The following is a 14780-nucleotide window of genomic DNA, read 5'->3' on the forward strand; positions in this document are numbered from 1 at the left end:
TGTGGTCATCCCACTTTGATTCCAGCCATTCTCAGTGCTCTCCTCTAGTCGCTCATTGGAGAATTCACGTAGCTACCAGGTAAAGATGTCCACACAAAGAAAATACATCCTATCTGCACTTTTCCTGACCTTAACAACAGCTGGGCTTTGTCCACACCAGGAGGATGCTGCAGCAAGAAGATCCCAGCACTAGGACAAGGAAAAAGGCTCTGTTGGAATACAAAACCCCAAGCATTCTAATGTATGTCCCTGGAGTTCCCGGGCCTGTAAAGTTTCAGTCCCTTGTGTTGCTGGTCTTGCTGAAGCCAGGCTCTTAGCAGGAGTGCATCAAGCTTGTGCTGAAGTGCTTGCAAGCCAGATTTTAGATCACTACCATGAGAGATCATTGAAAGATCAAACCAAAAATACATAGATTTTAACGTAGACACATCCCAAGGCTTGATGGACTAGTAAGGCTGGGAGGAGGAAGGAAGAAGAAAGCACCACTGAAGAGTACAATGCCAGTTTTTTTTGGCCATGCCCCTAGGATCAGAAATAAAACAGATCTGGATTTCAAAAGATGATCTGCATTGAGCGCAAGCTCCTTTTGAGCAGAAATTGTGTTAATAATAAAAGGACAGAATGATTAAGGTCGGAAAAGACTGATAAGATCATCCAGTCCAACTATCTACCCACCTTCTGAACTTCCTGTTGTGCAACTTAAAACCATTACCTCCAGTCCTATCATTATTACCTGTGAAAAGAAGCCGCTTCATCACCACCTCCTTTCAGAGAGAGCAATAATGTCTCCCATAAGAACAAGGGCAACCACAGACCCTCCATTTTGCCAGGCAGATTCACAAACACAGACTGCCATTCAACAATCGCAAAGCTGGGAAAGCTGTTGCTGGAAAGTAGTGACTGGTCCTGGGTACAGAGTTCTCAAAGATGTGAATTAACTGGAGAAAGTCCAAAAGGGAACATTAAGAAGGGCCAGGAGACATAATTTATGAGGAAAGAGCAAAAGAATGAAGGTTGTTTAGTCTAGAAGATGGATGATTCTGACCTTCAGCTACACACAGGACAAAAAAGAATGGATTAATCCTTTCTCAGCCGTCACGGTAGACAGTCAGAGTTGCAATGGGCTTAAAATGCATCAGGGATGATTTTGGTTACAAGTTAAGCAACACTTTCCTATGTATGCTCTCCAAGTCTGCCTACAGCTTCTTCATCCCTGGATCTTTTATTTGTTTATTTATTTTAAGACGTGACATAAAAAATAAATCTACGTTGATTTACTTCTTGCGGGGGTCAACAGGCTCATTTTTATAACATATTTTGATAGAACTAGTGCAGCCCTCACTCACTAACCTGTCCTGCTCTGTACAACCCTCCTGCCCGCAGTAATTAAAGGAAACCACTTATTTCCCAGCTCTGTTTCATCACACACAGCATCCCTTGCCGTCACAGGCCATGGATTGAGGCATGCTCCAGCAGCTGTTTAATTTAGGATAAAAGAAGCTCGGTGAGAATGCCCCATCTCCACCTATCCCACAGCTCACAGAATGAAGCTAATTAGCAGTTGTAATTAAACTCAGCACTGGCACATGCTTGCAGCAAATTGTTCCAGCTGCCACCATGTGCCTTAGTTTTACCATCAGGTTAAATCAACCACCAGTGCCTGATTGATGACTTTGGTATCTATCACTGCATCTACATACAGGCTGGTACACTCTACTGTACCACACTAGCATCACTCAGAAACCAGAAAAGCCTGCTGCTTCCTTTTCCTCCTCTTCCAGCAAGCAGGGCTCCATGTCATGGTTTAAGATTGCTTCTCCTTTATTACAAGGAAGCTTTTCCCTTTCACTCCTCCCCATTTCTGATACTAGTTACAACAGTGTAGGAACACAAATCTTGCCCTGGACCTGAGAAAGTTGAGAACATAAAAATAGCTCCTGATGCAGCACACTGAGAAGAAAAAGCTTTCACAGGGGGAGCTCAGGAGATGCTGTTTAAGTGTGTAACTGAGGATTTCAATGACCATTCTTCCCCAGCATCACCCAGAGAGTCTGCTTGAAGCCCTGCAGCACATTAACAGCATCTTAAGCCCAGTTTAGGGACACCTCACTCTCTCTGTGACCGAAACAGTATTCAAAAAATGGACCAACTCAAAGCATCGGCTCTATAAATTACCTTCAGATTTCTTCAATGCAGATAATTTTGGTTTTTGGAGCCCCAGACACATAGATGAGGGAGTAGCCAGTGATCCAAGCTGGAAGGATGCAATGTGTTTTCACACAGAAGGTGGTGATGCACTGGAACAGGTTGCCCAAGGACGTTGTGGATGCCCCATCCCTGGAGGCATTCAAGGCCAGGCTGGATGTGGCTCTGGGCAGTCTGGTCGGGTGGTTGGCAACCCTGCACATAGCAGGGGGTTGAAACTGGATGATCATTGTGGTCCTTTTGAACCCAGGCCATGCTATGATTCTATGATACCTCAGGACAGATGGCGTGGTAGGGATGGAGGAGGTCCCCAGGGATGCTCGGGTTGAGGGAAGGCTGCCTGGGAGCTGGTGGGAAGAGAAGGAGGCCATGGAGGGAAAAGCAGAACAACAGTTATTTATTTTGATTTAAAAAACCCAAAACTTCTAGTTTGTTTATTCTGCATTTTAGAGAGAGGATGCAGATTCCCACAAAAAGTGTCTGGGAAAAAGAGGCTCCCATGTCCTTCAGCCCATCAAAGAACAGGACCACAGTGTTTATTTGAGTAGAACAAAAAAGAACACATCCCCACAACAGCCTCTTCACAAGCACAGCCACACGCAGGCACTGCTGCATCTCTGGACATCACAGTCACTTCTGTCACTCACACAATGTGGTACGCTTTTCAGGATGGCTCATCCTCACCCCCAGGCTGATAGTCAGCCTAAGGATGGGACTGTGCACCTGAAGGATACACAGCAGGACCTGCTGTTTTACTGAACACCATCTGCCAACTGCACAGCATGACAAGTACTCACAGAGCAAGCTCAGAGAAGCAAGACAAGTGTCTTAACGATCGGCAATATTTGGGTTCCTTTCATCTCAGCTTGTCAGAGGGCAGGGTCATATTTTCAGGCTTTGAATCTACAACTGCGACGGCTAATGTTTTATTAGATTTTCTTCATCTCCTCAGTTTTAACTCAAGCACAATATAACACAAGAACTGCAAGAGCTGGAGATGCTGCCAAAGGGAAAACTTTTGCGTTCCGCTCTTGTAATTGCAAAGGGACATGCACTCAAAGAAGCAGAGCACCTTTCAGGCTGAATCCCTGCTATTCTTTCCTAAGAAAACTTTTGCCTCTGCTTGTAGCAGTGTGAGATGAAGCCACTCTGCAAGAGCGTGCCTTCAGTAGAGCAGAGAAAGACCCAAAAAGCACAGCCATGCCAAAAAGGGCCTGATTCTCAGGATGGCAGAGAAGGGAAAGAAGGGGAAGGTCTATTAAAGGGCAGAAAAAAAAAGAAATGTAACTCAAATACTACACTAAAAAGCCATGAAATGCACTGCACATGCTTGTACTTAATGCAAATAATTCAAAATGTAGGCAGACACCAGGCTGGATGAACACTGAAGGGCTGCACAGCACAGTACCACCTGTCATCAGACCTACCAGGAGTTCAGGTATAGCAGAACTCATTTTGTTGTGTGTTTCTCCTGGTTAGATTTTAAGCAGAACAGCCTAACTCCTCGTGCCCTGCAGTGGGCGCTGTGAAATACCATACAGCAGCCTAATACCTGGACTAAGACAAAAACTAAAGCACAAATAGCCTTGTTTTGCTCAAACCATAGGCTGAGAAGTCCAGTCTGGTTCTGCTTCAACAAGAAGGCAGCTCACATCCAGCAGAAGATCTCCCTTGAAAACAAGCTCATTGCAAATACTTAAGAATGAAACCAGCCTGCAACTACTTGTGTACAGGTACCTGGTACATCAAGATAACTGGGAAGGAACAGCTTGGTTCTGACTGGAAATACCTGGATTCCAAGCCATGAGCAATCTGGCCTTTAAGATCTGTAATAAAACAAATATGCAGTTCATACCAGTACCTTCTGAAGAAAATATATGGACAAGAAATTCATCTCAGTGTTATTAATGTCTAAATATATTTAGCCTTACACGTAGGGATTGCTGAAAGAATTCCCTGTATGCAAAATTTGGTAAAGGAATACACTTGAGTGCATCTGGCAGCCATCTCAGAATACACAAGAGAGCAAACCAACCTACCTATGCAGATAGAGCCTTTGGGAGCCAGAGGTCCCTAGTCTGGACTGGCTGATGCTGGATGGGCAATGAATGGGCACTCCACCATTCTGCATTCTTCCCTTCCACAACCTACATGCCTCTCCTACTCCAAGCTGTCCTTGAGACAAACCATGAGCATTTCCCAGCCCATGGGAGTACTGCAGGAAGCCAAACTTTACCCTATGAACTTCCCTATCTTCTGCCCTTCCCCTGCCAACAAACCTACACTCTCGTGACCACCTACATCAGAAGACCACTGTGGAAAATAGAATCTCTGGGCTTCTCCTTTGGGAAAAGCAGGCGATTGTTTTCTTTGTTGATTCTGAACCTCTTCTGTGTAACACAGATTTCACATCCTGTTGACTAGACCCTTCTTACATCAATTCAAGCCATTGCTGACCACGTCTGAATGATGACAGCATGAATTCAAGCCTGCACAAAAGTTTTTCCCTCCTCTCAAAGTTTCCATTCAGTATGATGGATCAAATATTTGCTTTTCCTCAGAGCAGATAACATGTGTGAACTTACAAACTTCCACCATGTAGTACCCATGAACTCTTATCCCCTTGTTCTGTTTGTCTTGAGGGTACAAAGGGCCATTGATTTCTCTCATTCCAATCAGACCCAGGCTCTCAGTTTTTCTCCCTGCCTCAATCCTTGTTTTTCAGTCTTTGTTTTGGACTTGCTTGATTTAGAGAACAAAGGAGAACACAAGTGAGATGAGGGTCAGTCAGGAACAAAAACGAGCATTGAACACAGCCAGCCAAGCACCCCTGTAAAATGAAATGATCCATCCCCAACACTGGCCTCTCTCAATGGCAAAGGATCAACGTAAACCACAGTCCTTTAAGGCAGTCCAGCCACTGTCTGGCACTCTACATGGAGGCTGGCACTTGTAGGAGGTGGTTCCACCTCCCAGCCTAGCCGAGAAACTATGAACTCAGCTTCCATTGAGAAAAGCCTTCAATCAGAGCATGAATGCCATCTCGTCAGGTGCTCCAAAATCCCCGAGATATCATATAAAGTCTCTCAGAATTGAAATCTGGAACCTGACATACGAGGTCAAGCTTCCAAAGCCTCTGACTTCAGCGGAGAATCAGCAGCACGATACATGTCTGCAAGCTCCAAAGCACAGCTGGAGATGCTGGCAGTGATGAGAAAAGCACAGCCTGGCACAGGGACAAGCTATCCCTGCTCCTTGCTCTTCCTAACACTTTTCAGATGCAGGCCCACCAGGCCAGAGAGGTCACTGGAGGAGAGAGAGCACAAGGATCTGCACCCTTAGGATGACCTCAAGACATGGAATTGCTTCAGGAGACAGATCAGCTGAAAATAAAAAGAAACACAAGGGGAAAAAAATGCATCGCTTGGCTTAATTTCAGTTTTGAAAGCAGGGGAAAAGCCTGAAGTTTCTCATTCCTGGATCTTTTTTCTTTTTTTCCTTTTTTTTTTTTTAAAAAGCCTTTGCCAAGGTTGGAAAAGACCTACAAGATCATCCAGTCCAACCGTCCACCTATCAACAAGAGTTCTCGCTAAACCACATCCCTCAATACAGCATCTAAAATGATGCTCTTCAGCCAGTTTTCCCACTGCATCTCTTCCCAGTATTAACAACAGCACAACCTAATCATCTTCAGAATAGTGTTAAGAGTGCATATTGCTGAAAGCCAGTTTCAACCTTGATGATCGTGAAGGAATTTGACCCAAAAGGTTACTAAGGGGGAGATGTACGATTTCCTACTCAGCTGACTAATTTTTTCCTCATATTCTCATTTAATCTGACATGATATCATCTGCATAGCATAGACAGAGGAGAAAAATACAGAGCAAGAATTACACACTGGAAATAGAACAGAAGAATCGGCCAAGAACAACAATAACGTTTCTCACTTCGCACATCTTGCCCAAACGTATGAAAAGCAAGGCTCATATTGTTTCCCTCCCACCAACATCTTTAGTTTCACAATGGACACGTAGAAGCTTGGCTCTAGGCAGACATGCCCCATAGAAAGCCCACAGTATTCTCAAGACTGAAGCCCACCAATGTGAGTTTTGGTGACTCAAAACACACACTGCCAGCCACCCTTATCACAAGGGGTCCGTGGGTGTGCTGGCGAGGTGTGGATTCTATAACACACTGATTCTCCCTGAACTCGAGGTGCTTCTCAACGTTTTGTTACTGAAACGCGGGACATTCACTTTCTTTAAAGAAACTGAAAGAAAAAGGAGGGGCAGCAAGATATTCTAGAAGCACACACAGCCCTATTGAAACTGCTGTAGATAAATTAAGATGCAGACAGCAAAAGTCAGGAGAAATGACGTTAATTTCTATCTCCATCAGCACAGAACATGCTCCTCAAAGTGTAAGGATTGCTTATCTTAGTTTCAAGGATCCTAACGCATTGCAAAATCCCACTCATTTTATTGCCATGCAATAACACATCCGGAATTTATATTGTTTGTACACGAATTCAACTGCAAAGACAGATGAAGTGGGAACTGCCCACATCTCTTGCATACGGAAATCTGTGTATAGAAACAAGAACACCCAGGCAGCTATTTGTCAAGAGATGAGTTCCTTGTTGTTTCTTGGTTGCACTCCCAATGGAAGCGCTGTTCTGCAATACTGTACTTTAAGCCTGGGCTCCTGTGATTCACACGGTACCTTCATCTGCATTTCCAGTCTCACCAAAGCCTGATAAGTCAATATTAACAGTTTATTGATTCACATCATAACCCCTTGATGGCACTCTCATCAGACTGATTGGTTCCACTAGGTCAGGACTGGAATCAGGTCCTTAAAGGGACCTGTCAGATGGCTACTGCAGGCACGCATACAGCCTGTCATTCACAGTAGCATCTACTGGCACAGACCCTAACAGCCTCTGAAGCAGTACAAAGCTTTTATTACCCTTCATATTTTGTAAGGGAAGGATAATTGAGTAGGTTAACCCAGGAAAACTGCCATGAAGAGGAATTAAACATTATCTCCCCATTTTCTGCTGCCCCTAAACCAGCAGTCAAACCTAGAAATGCTGCAGGGGGGCCAGGTTCCTAGAAAGGAGTTTACACGCAAATAAACTATTAACAAGGGTTACATAAGCTATTTCTTCACCTGATTTTACACATTGCAGTAACACATGAGGAAACTCAAAGCTTTACCTATCAACTTCTGCAAGCTGAATTGCAAGCCTTTTGTCTCCAATGCCTCTGCATCTACAGGGAAAGCAGCAGTAAGCACAGCCAGCATCTCCAGAGCAGCTGTAGCCTGGGTTTAGCGTGCACGCTTGGACAAGAATCACTTAAAAGTGGACTCTCTTAAGAGGACGTTATTAGGAACAGCTGTGGGATCAGCCAGTGGTTGCTCACGTGCCTCCAGCTGTGCTGGGCTAAGAGCAGAGCTCTTAGAGCACAGCATTGCCTATGAAGGTGGGCCGAGGCCATAAAGTTTGGCAGCTGGATACAGAGGGATCATCCCATCCCTTCCCAACCACACAACAAGCCAGCTCAGCAGAATGTCCTCACCCAAAGCCAGGCCCTTGCCCATGGCCACGTTTTTCCCCAGGAGGAAGAAGAGGAGGATCATATCAGCATTCCTACTTGTCGACAGCCCTTCATGCTCAGCCTTCCCTAGAGAGCAGCAATAATGCTGCTTCAGGAAGCAAACTGCATTTTTTCCAGAGTGATGAATGGGAGAGGCTCTTCCCAAGCAAACACCGGACCGACCCCCAGCCCCACAATGCACACACACCCCACGCACAGCCTGGGAGGACTGCAGCTGGCTGAATTAGTGCTGCCCATCTGGGACAGCAGCACGAAGTGCCAAATGCCACCTGGGATGCTCCAAGAGACTCCTCACATTCTGTATGTGCTACTGGGAGGTCAGGATAGATACAAGGATGACATCCTGAACTGGGCAATAGACCCCAGTGTCACACAGGGATCACCTCAGTGTTTGGCCATGGACTCCCATTGCTGTGTTAATACGCACAGCCGGTCCATGACCCGAGGCCAGTTTTGCAAAGCAGAGGAGGAGTGATGGAGAGGAGGAAAGGGCAGCACAGAAAGGCCACTGCTATCTGCTATGCAGCTCCCAGGACTTCAGCATTCAAGGGCTCACAACCAGAGGCTGACACTGCATTGACTGCTGGCAACACGCACACCTCTTGTGGAGGACAGCTGGGTCACAGCCTCTATTAGCAAGGCTCAGGCCCTCTGCCAAGAGACCTGTGAGACAGCAGCAGGGTCAAACCCAAACACACAGCTCTTTGACTCCTTCAGATACTCTTCCATCCCACACACGGAGGAGAGTTAGCAACCTTTGGACCTAAGGGGCTGTGAAATTCTGTAATGCTTTCAGTTCTGTGACCCTTTTGGCTAGCTTTATCCCACGCTCAGGTAGCGAAGCCAGCGTTAATAATCCACACAGTGGGTTTAAAGCCAGGAAGAGGATGTAAAAATATCAGCATCACTCGCTAAGCCCATGGGAGATCTGAGTCAAAGGAGCCAGAAGCAGCTCAATAGAGCAGAGGCGTCTTTTTGTTGTGCAAACCATGACAGTTGCCAGCTCTCCCTTACCTGCTAAACCCATCTCCAGCATGTGGAAAAGCATTTGGGAATGAGATCATGACATCAGCTGATGCTGCATAATCATCTTGCCTAAAGGGCAAGCTGAAGTCAGCTCTCTCTGGACACAGCAAGGAGGATGGGCTGATAGGCACTGATCAGCAAGGCTTGTACTGATAGCATTGGCCTAGCCCCATGGCTGGGTGTCCAGCACAAGCTGCACATCTCTCCTGGATCTCCCTGCGGTCCCATGGAGGATCACACAAATCACCCACAGTGGCAAACAGCCATGCCTTGCTTCTTTCTGCATATCAGTTCTCAGATCGTATTAAAAAAACAAAACAAAACACAAACCAACAAATCCAAACCAAAAAAAGATGCGTGGGTGTTCGTACATGCAAAGAGCTCAGTTCAGCCCCATGTTGGTGTGGAGCACTCACCACATTCATCGAGAGAAAGCATCAAAAGAACTGTGGATGTAGAGGGCCAAAGGAGATCTGCAAGGAGTAGAAGGGAGGAGGGGTTTTACTATTCACAGTGGATGCATTTGTCTGACATGCAGTTTACCTGGGTGTAAGAAACACTTCAGACACTGTTTGGTAGCAAGCTCAGCTTGAGCTCATCACCCAGCACTAAAATCAGATTGTACTCAGTCATGCAGTGAGGGGGAATGAATATGAATAAACGAATAATCCCACAGATGCACACATCATTAAGCACAACAATCTGATAAAAGGACATGAGGGTATAGGACAGACTAGAGGAGCCAGGTAGAGAGTTTGAAGCAAGGCTCTAAAATGAGTTCCAGATGGGAGCCAGGTTACCCCTTCCTCGCTGCTCACTTTCTTCTTCACTGCCCTACATACAACCCACCCACAGCAAAGCAGCTCTCTCCAGTCCTACATAGCCAGTCACACAGATAGGGCTGCATATGGACCAGAGGTGTGCTTGGGACCCAAAGGTGGGTACCTAGCTCAAGGTACAAAACACGCCATCAGATACACCAGAAGCACCTCTAGTTAAAGAATGGGGAGGTTGGGGACAGAGACATGTCATGCTGTAGCAACCTGAAACCTACACAAACCTTTCAGATTAAACCACCCACAGCTCCATCAGTGAGATCTCAGTAATCAAGTGGACAGGCCGTTTATTTCTCCATAAGCTACAACAAAACAAAACTGTCTTAAGCTTTAGGCCATAAACTCAGCCCTGCAAGTCCTATCCTAACATTACAACATGGCTTACGGTGTATAGGGCAAGCAGGGATCCAGTCCTCAAGAAAAACAAGGCACCCTTTTTTGAAGCCAGCCCTTGGGGCTTCTCTTAGTCATGAAAGAGTAATTATTTTGCATTTCTCAGCCCTGTAGAAACTTGATGGTTGTGTTCCATTGCATCCATTTGGACATCCCATTATCAAGAGACCAGTAACACAAATGCACGACTAGAAAGAACGTAGTAGGTAAAACAGAGATGGCACTACCCCTGTAACTACACACAAGCAGTAATTAATTCATGTCAGAAGCAATTAATGAATCACTTCAAGGACGAGGCAAAATATGGTCTGTTTGTATCCTAAAATGATGTTACTGCTGCTTAGAAAACAAAAACAGAACAGCAATTGAAGATCAAACAGCTCCTGGACTCATTTCCAGGAAATCCTGTGTCCTTCTCTACAAGGCGCAATGATTCATAGTCACTGTCTTGCTAAACAGACTGAAGTTGGGTGCTTCCATTGACAAGTTTTCACTTTTTTGTCCAAATTTGCAGGTGCCCAGAGCCAAAATAAGCTGTGGAGTGTCAGACAATAATAAAAACTTTAGATTTATTGTGAGTTTTGTGTTATTTTAGCACTTTGGAGGCCTGGTGGAGAGCCAATATGCCCTTCCCTTTCCTTCTGCCAAGCATTGTATGAAGCAGAGCAAAACAAAATGGTGCCTGTCCTCAACACTTGCATCCAAGCACGAGGGGACAGACTCATGGGGTGTACCCATATATCTGAATCATATCTGAAGCTGTCAGCATAAATACTGGATGCTAAGGGTTATGAGCAGGAACAATGTATCATAAAACAAAGAATGCATGGTAAAATTATAAAGGGAAGCGTTATTGCGGCATTTTTAGTTTTAATTTTTTAAGCAAAGCCCTGTATTAATAACACCACATATATAAGGGTCCCCCCTTAGCCACTTATCCATCCCATTGTTTCCCAGCAGAAATGTTTGAGGCACTGGGAATTCCTGCCCGGCGAGGGGCTTGCTGTTTTGGAAACAGCAATCATAGCCTGGAATAGACAATGAAGCCCAGACAGATGATGGATGGGAAGAAACACAACTTGGTTCTGACATTCTTGCCTGCCCTGAGCAAATGACGTTTCAAGGATGCAACACCAAAACAAACCAAGCTTTGAAAGTGGAAAACTCTCAGAGGTCTGGATTTATCAACCATTAGGACAGGTTAGCCTTAGCCTTACTAACATAACTCAAGTAAAAATATGAATCACAGAATGGCTTGAGTTGGAAGGGACCTCAAGGATCACCAAGCTCCAACCTCCCTGCTGCACACAGGACCACCAACCTCCACATGTAATACCACCAGACCAGACTGCCCAGGGCCCCATCCAACCTGGCCTTGAACACCTCCAGGGATGGGGCATAATGAGCTCAATAGGAAAAAGAAAATAGTATTGTTTAGGAAATGTAGAACCATATGTTCTAAGTTGCATTGTTAAGCTCTGAAATTAAAGTCTGCAGCATCCACTGTTCTAAACCTAACTCTTTTTGCAGTTGCCTTCCAGGAGTAATTTGGGAAATAGCAGCCAGGTCTGCTTTGCATATGGATAGATGTGTGCAAGACAACCGTGCATGGTCAGCTATAGATACTTTAACGTTTTCCCCAGCCTTGCTGGCATGCTTTTCTGCAATCTTCCATCTGTTCCCAATAGTATCAGTGGAGACAAAACGCTGCCTTCAACAAGCTGTACTCTTTAGGATGCAGTTTGAGTGGAGAAGGAAGGAGTCGGGGGGAGGAACTGGGAAAGTGCTGTCAAAGGCAAAAATGCCAGGGACAGAGGGTGGGAAGGAAGGGGGGCTGCCAAGAGGGCTGCACTTTCCAGAGAGCAGAGCGTGAGTCAGCAGAGTGAGGTTTTTGTATATATATACATCTATATTACAGAGTGCAGTGATGCCCTGAAGACTACAACAGAAGAAACCTCTTTACTCCAACCCTGTGTGTGTTTTATCAATCAGGCAGCAAGGTCTCATTACTTCCTGACATAGGAACTCCCTGCAAAAAGCAGCTGTGATGCTTTTTTATTATTCCTAAATATACTTTATGTTATTTATTTATTTGTTAAGAGAAGTCAGGCAATCTACACAATCTTGAAGGGCTTGCCACTCCAAGCAACTTTTTCCATCTCCTTAATGTGATTCATCACCTCAGTATCTTTGAGCTCATTTCTCTCTCCTACCAGACTTACAGCTTTATATGATGTAGGAGTTCTCAAGGGTTCCTTTTATTTCCTCTTAAATCCTGCTGAAAACTTCCTCTTCCAGAAGATACTCCCCTCTCTTGGTGGCTGGTTCTCGCTGACACCCACACCAGTCAGCCCCTTTCTCTGGGGTCTTTTTCCACCTTGTTGGCACTGACACACCTCTGCATGGAGAACGTGGGAAAGCTGAGTCACACAAAGTCACACACCTTGTTCCTCTCATGGTACAGACCCAAAGTGACAGCAACTGAGAAAAAAAAAATACAAAAGCAGTCACACATACCTGTACACCCCAGGACTCCACAGCTGAAACCTTTGTGGAGTCAGACCAAAGATAAGCAGGTGCTCCAATATGCTTTAGTCTCTCACTCTGAACCCTCATACAACCCACCAGAAATACATATATATACATATACTGTGCATTACTATGCAATAAATTCCACCACACAGTCCCCTGGGCATCCTCCTTATACCACCCAGCTGCCTGATGAAGGTATTTGCCACTTCATTACCAACAGTTCCCCATCAGTCCGAAGAGCAATGGACAACCCCCTGCAAGAAGAGCAGCACAAAACAAAAATAATACTTGCACAGCAGCTGCTGAGCCCCAACACAAGGAAAACAACTGTAAAATGATAAATAACTGTAATAAATTACAGCTCTTACAGTACCTCTGTAATGATGAAAGGCCACACTGCTGGGGACACTGATTTCTTCATTTTGTTCCTGGGAACAGGCAGCATGCAAGCCTAGAGACCTGCTCTCCTCAAATGAGCTATTTAACTGGGTGGTGGAGAAGGAGTGTGGGGCAGAGTGAGATTTAACGCAGCTGCATCAACTGCAATTTAGCAGCTATGGCAGGTGTTGTCAGCCCAAAGAGCCTCAGGAGCACAGCTTTTGAACCATCTGCCTCTCCAGGAATGCCACAGCCCCCATTTGCTGTTAGGGTCACCCAGGGCAGTCTCAAGCTTGCTGTCTGTAGACAGGCCTTTTTAGGGCAGCCTGACTCATACATGGGTCAGAGCAACCCCATGCTCCCTACGTGCTGCTGGCAGCCTGCTGCTCCTTCCCTTTGCTGGGAGGGATAATTACAGCTCCTTGCATGCAACCAGGCTTTCAGTACAGTGACTCCAAGTTGTGACACTCCTGATAACATGGGTGCTGTCCCATTTGGTTGGTTGTTGCCCTGGAGCAACAGTAGAAGCTGCCTGCCTCATGCCAAGAGCATCTCTGAGCTGGCTTCCCTCCAGCACAAGGTCACAGATCCTTCTGCCCAGGCTAAGCAACAGTGTTCCCATACTCAGTACTTGCTCATGCAAGCTTGCTTCCCTGTCTCCTATGCCAAGCATGTAGATTTTGGGGAGAGCTGGGCTTTTATTCTGAAATGAGAGCTGCAGCAGCTCAGCCAGCCTTAGCCAGGCCTTACTCCTTGCAGAGAAACGTCTGGGAAATATCAGACACTCTCATTTGAGCACATGTGGGCTCCTGCCCAGCTCATCCTCTCCTCCCCCTTGTCTCTGAGCAGGGCCAAACGTTTTCCTCCTCTCTTCCCCCTGACTGAAATGTGCTTTGAGCTCACTGCTTTCAAACCTGTGAGCCCAAACGTGTGACCTCACTGCTTGTGCATAGGATAGCATGCTGGGATGTCAGACCAAGGGGATATCAATGGCACTGCATTATGTTTCTCATTTCTCTTCCTGTCTCTCCCGCGCGATCACATATTCTTTTCTCTCTCACGTCCCTTCAAGGTGCTTATTCCTTTACATGTTTTCCTCCTCCATCCCTTCCTTTTTACTGCATCCTTCACGAGGAAAGATGAATGAGTGGGCCTGCACATAAAATCCCTACACCAGGGATTTACAGAGTGTTTTCTGTGCTGTTTGCTTGCAGTAAGTCCTGCCTTTTGTTCTCTATTGAGCACTAAGCCGGTGTTTGCAGAAGTCAGATCCAACCAACTTCCCAGAGCAGTGATAACTGTGTGTGCTTGTGGCTGGGCTGCTTTCTCCTTGGTGCTTCGCTCTGCATTTGTTAAAATCAAATATCTTCTGCTGTCATCTTGAGTATCCCTGGAGTGCCAGAAGATCCTCCTGCACGTCCTTGCAGTCAGCTTTAGGTTCCAAATAATGATGTATTCTTAGCAAGCATTACCACTTTCCCTGCTATACGCCCAGGGCCTGCACTGTACAAGCCGAACATTTAATCCTGAGCTTTGTTGGTTATTATCACAAGTTTGTAATTGATGAAAAGTCCTTCTCTCCCTTCTATATCGGTCCCAGGAGACGTTTTCAGAACTGGTGGCATATTTACCACACTCCAAATGTTAGGCACAGAGACTGCTGCAAGCAGGAGACCTTACACCATGGCAAGTGATGCCATAGTTTTCTAGCTGAGCTGTGTTAGAGCTCCTGGGAGAACAGCATCTCATTTGAGCAATTTATTGCCCTCCGTTCTCTCAGCATGGTCTG

General features: G+C 45.7%; 1 long non-coding RNA gene across 1 annotated transcript; it reads right to left on the reverse strand.

Annotated features, from left to right (window-relative positions):
• Positions 1 to 12257: 12257 nt before the first annotated feature.
• Positions 12258 to 13130, reverse strand: LOC140255139 (uncharacterized). Its single transcript, XR_011904411.1, has 3 exons — positions 12987 to 13130; positions 12828 to 12867; positions 12258 to 12562 (listed from the first exon to the last, which is right to left on the reverse strand). It is a non-coding gene; the product is annotated as an uncharacterized lncRNA (long non-coding RNA).
• Positions 13131 to 14780: the final 1650 nt, after the last annotated feature.

This window comes from Excalfactoria chinensis, chromosome 7 (genome assembly GCF_039878825.1).
Source record: "Excalfactoria chinensis isolate bCotChi1 chromosome 7, bCotChi1.hap2, whole genome shotgun sequence".
Lineage (NCBI taxonomy): Eukaryota > Metazoa > Chordata > Aves > Galliformes > Phasianidae > Excalfactoria > Excalfactoria chinensis.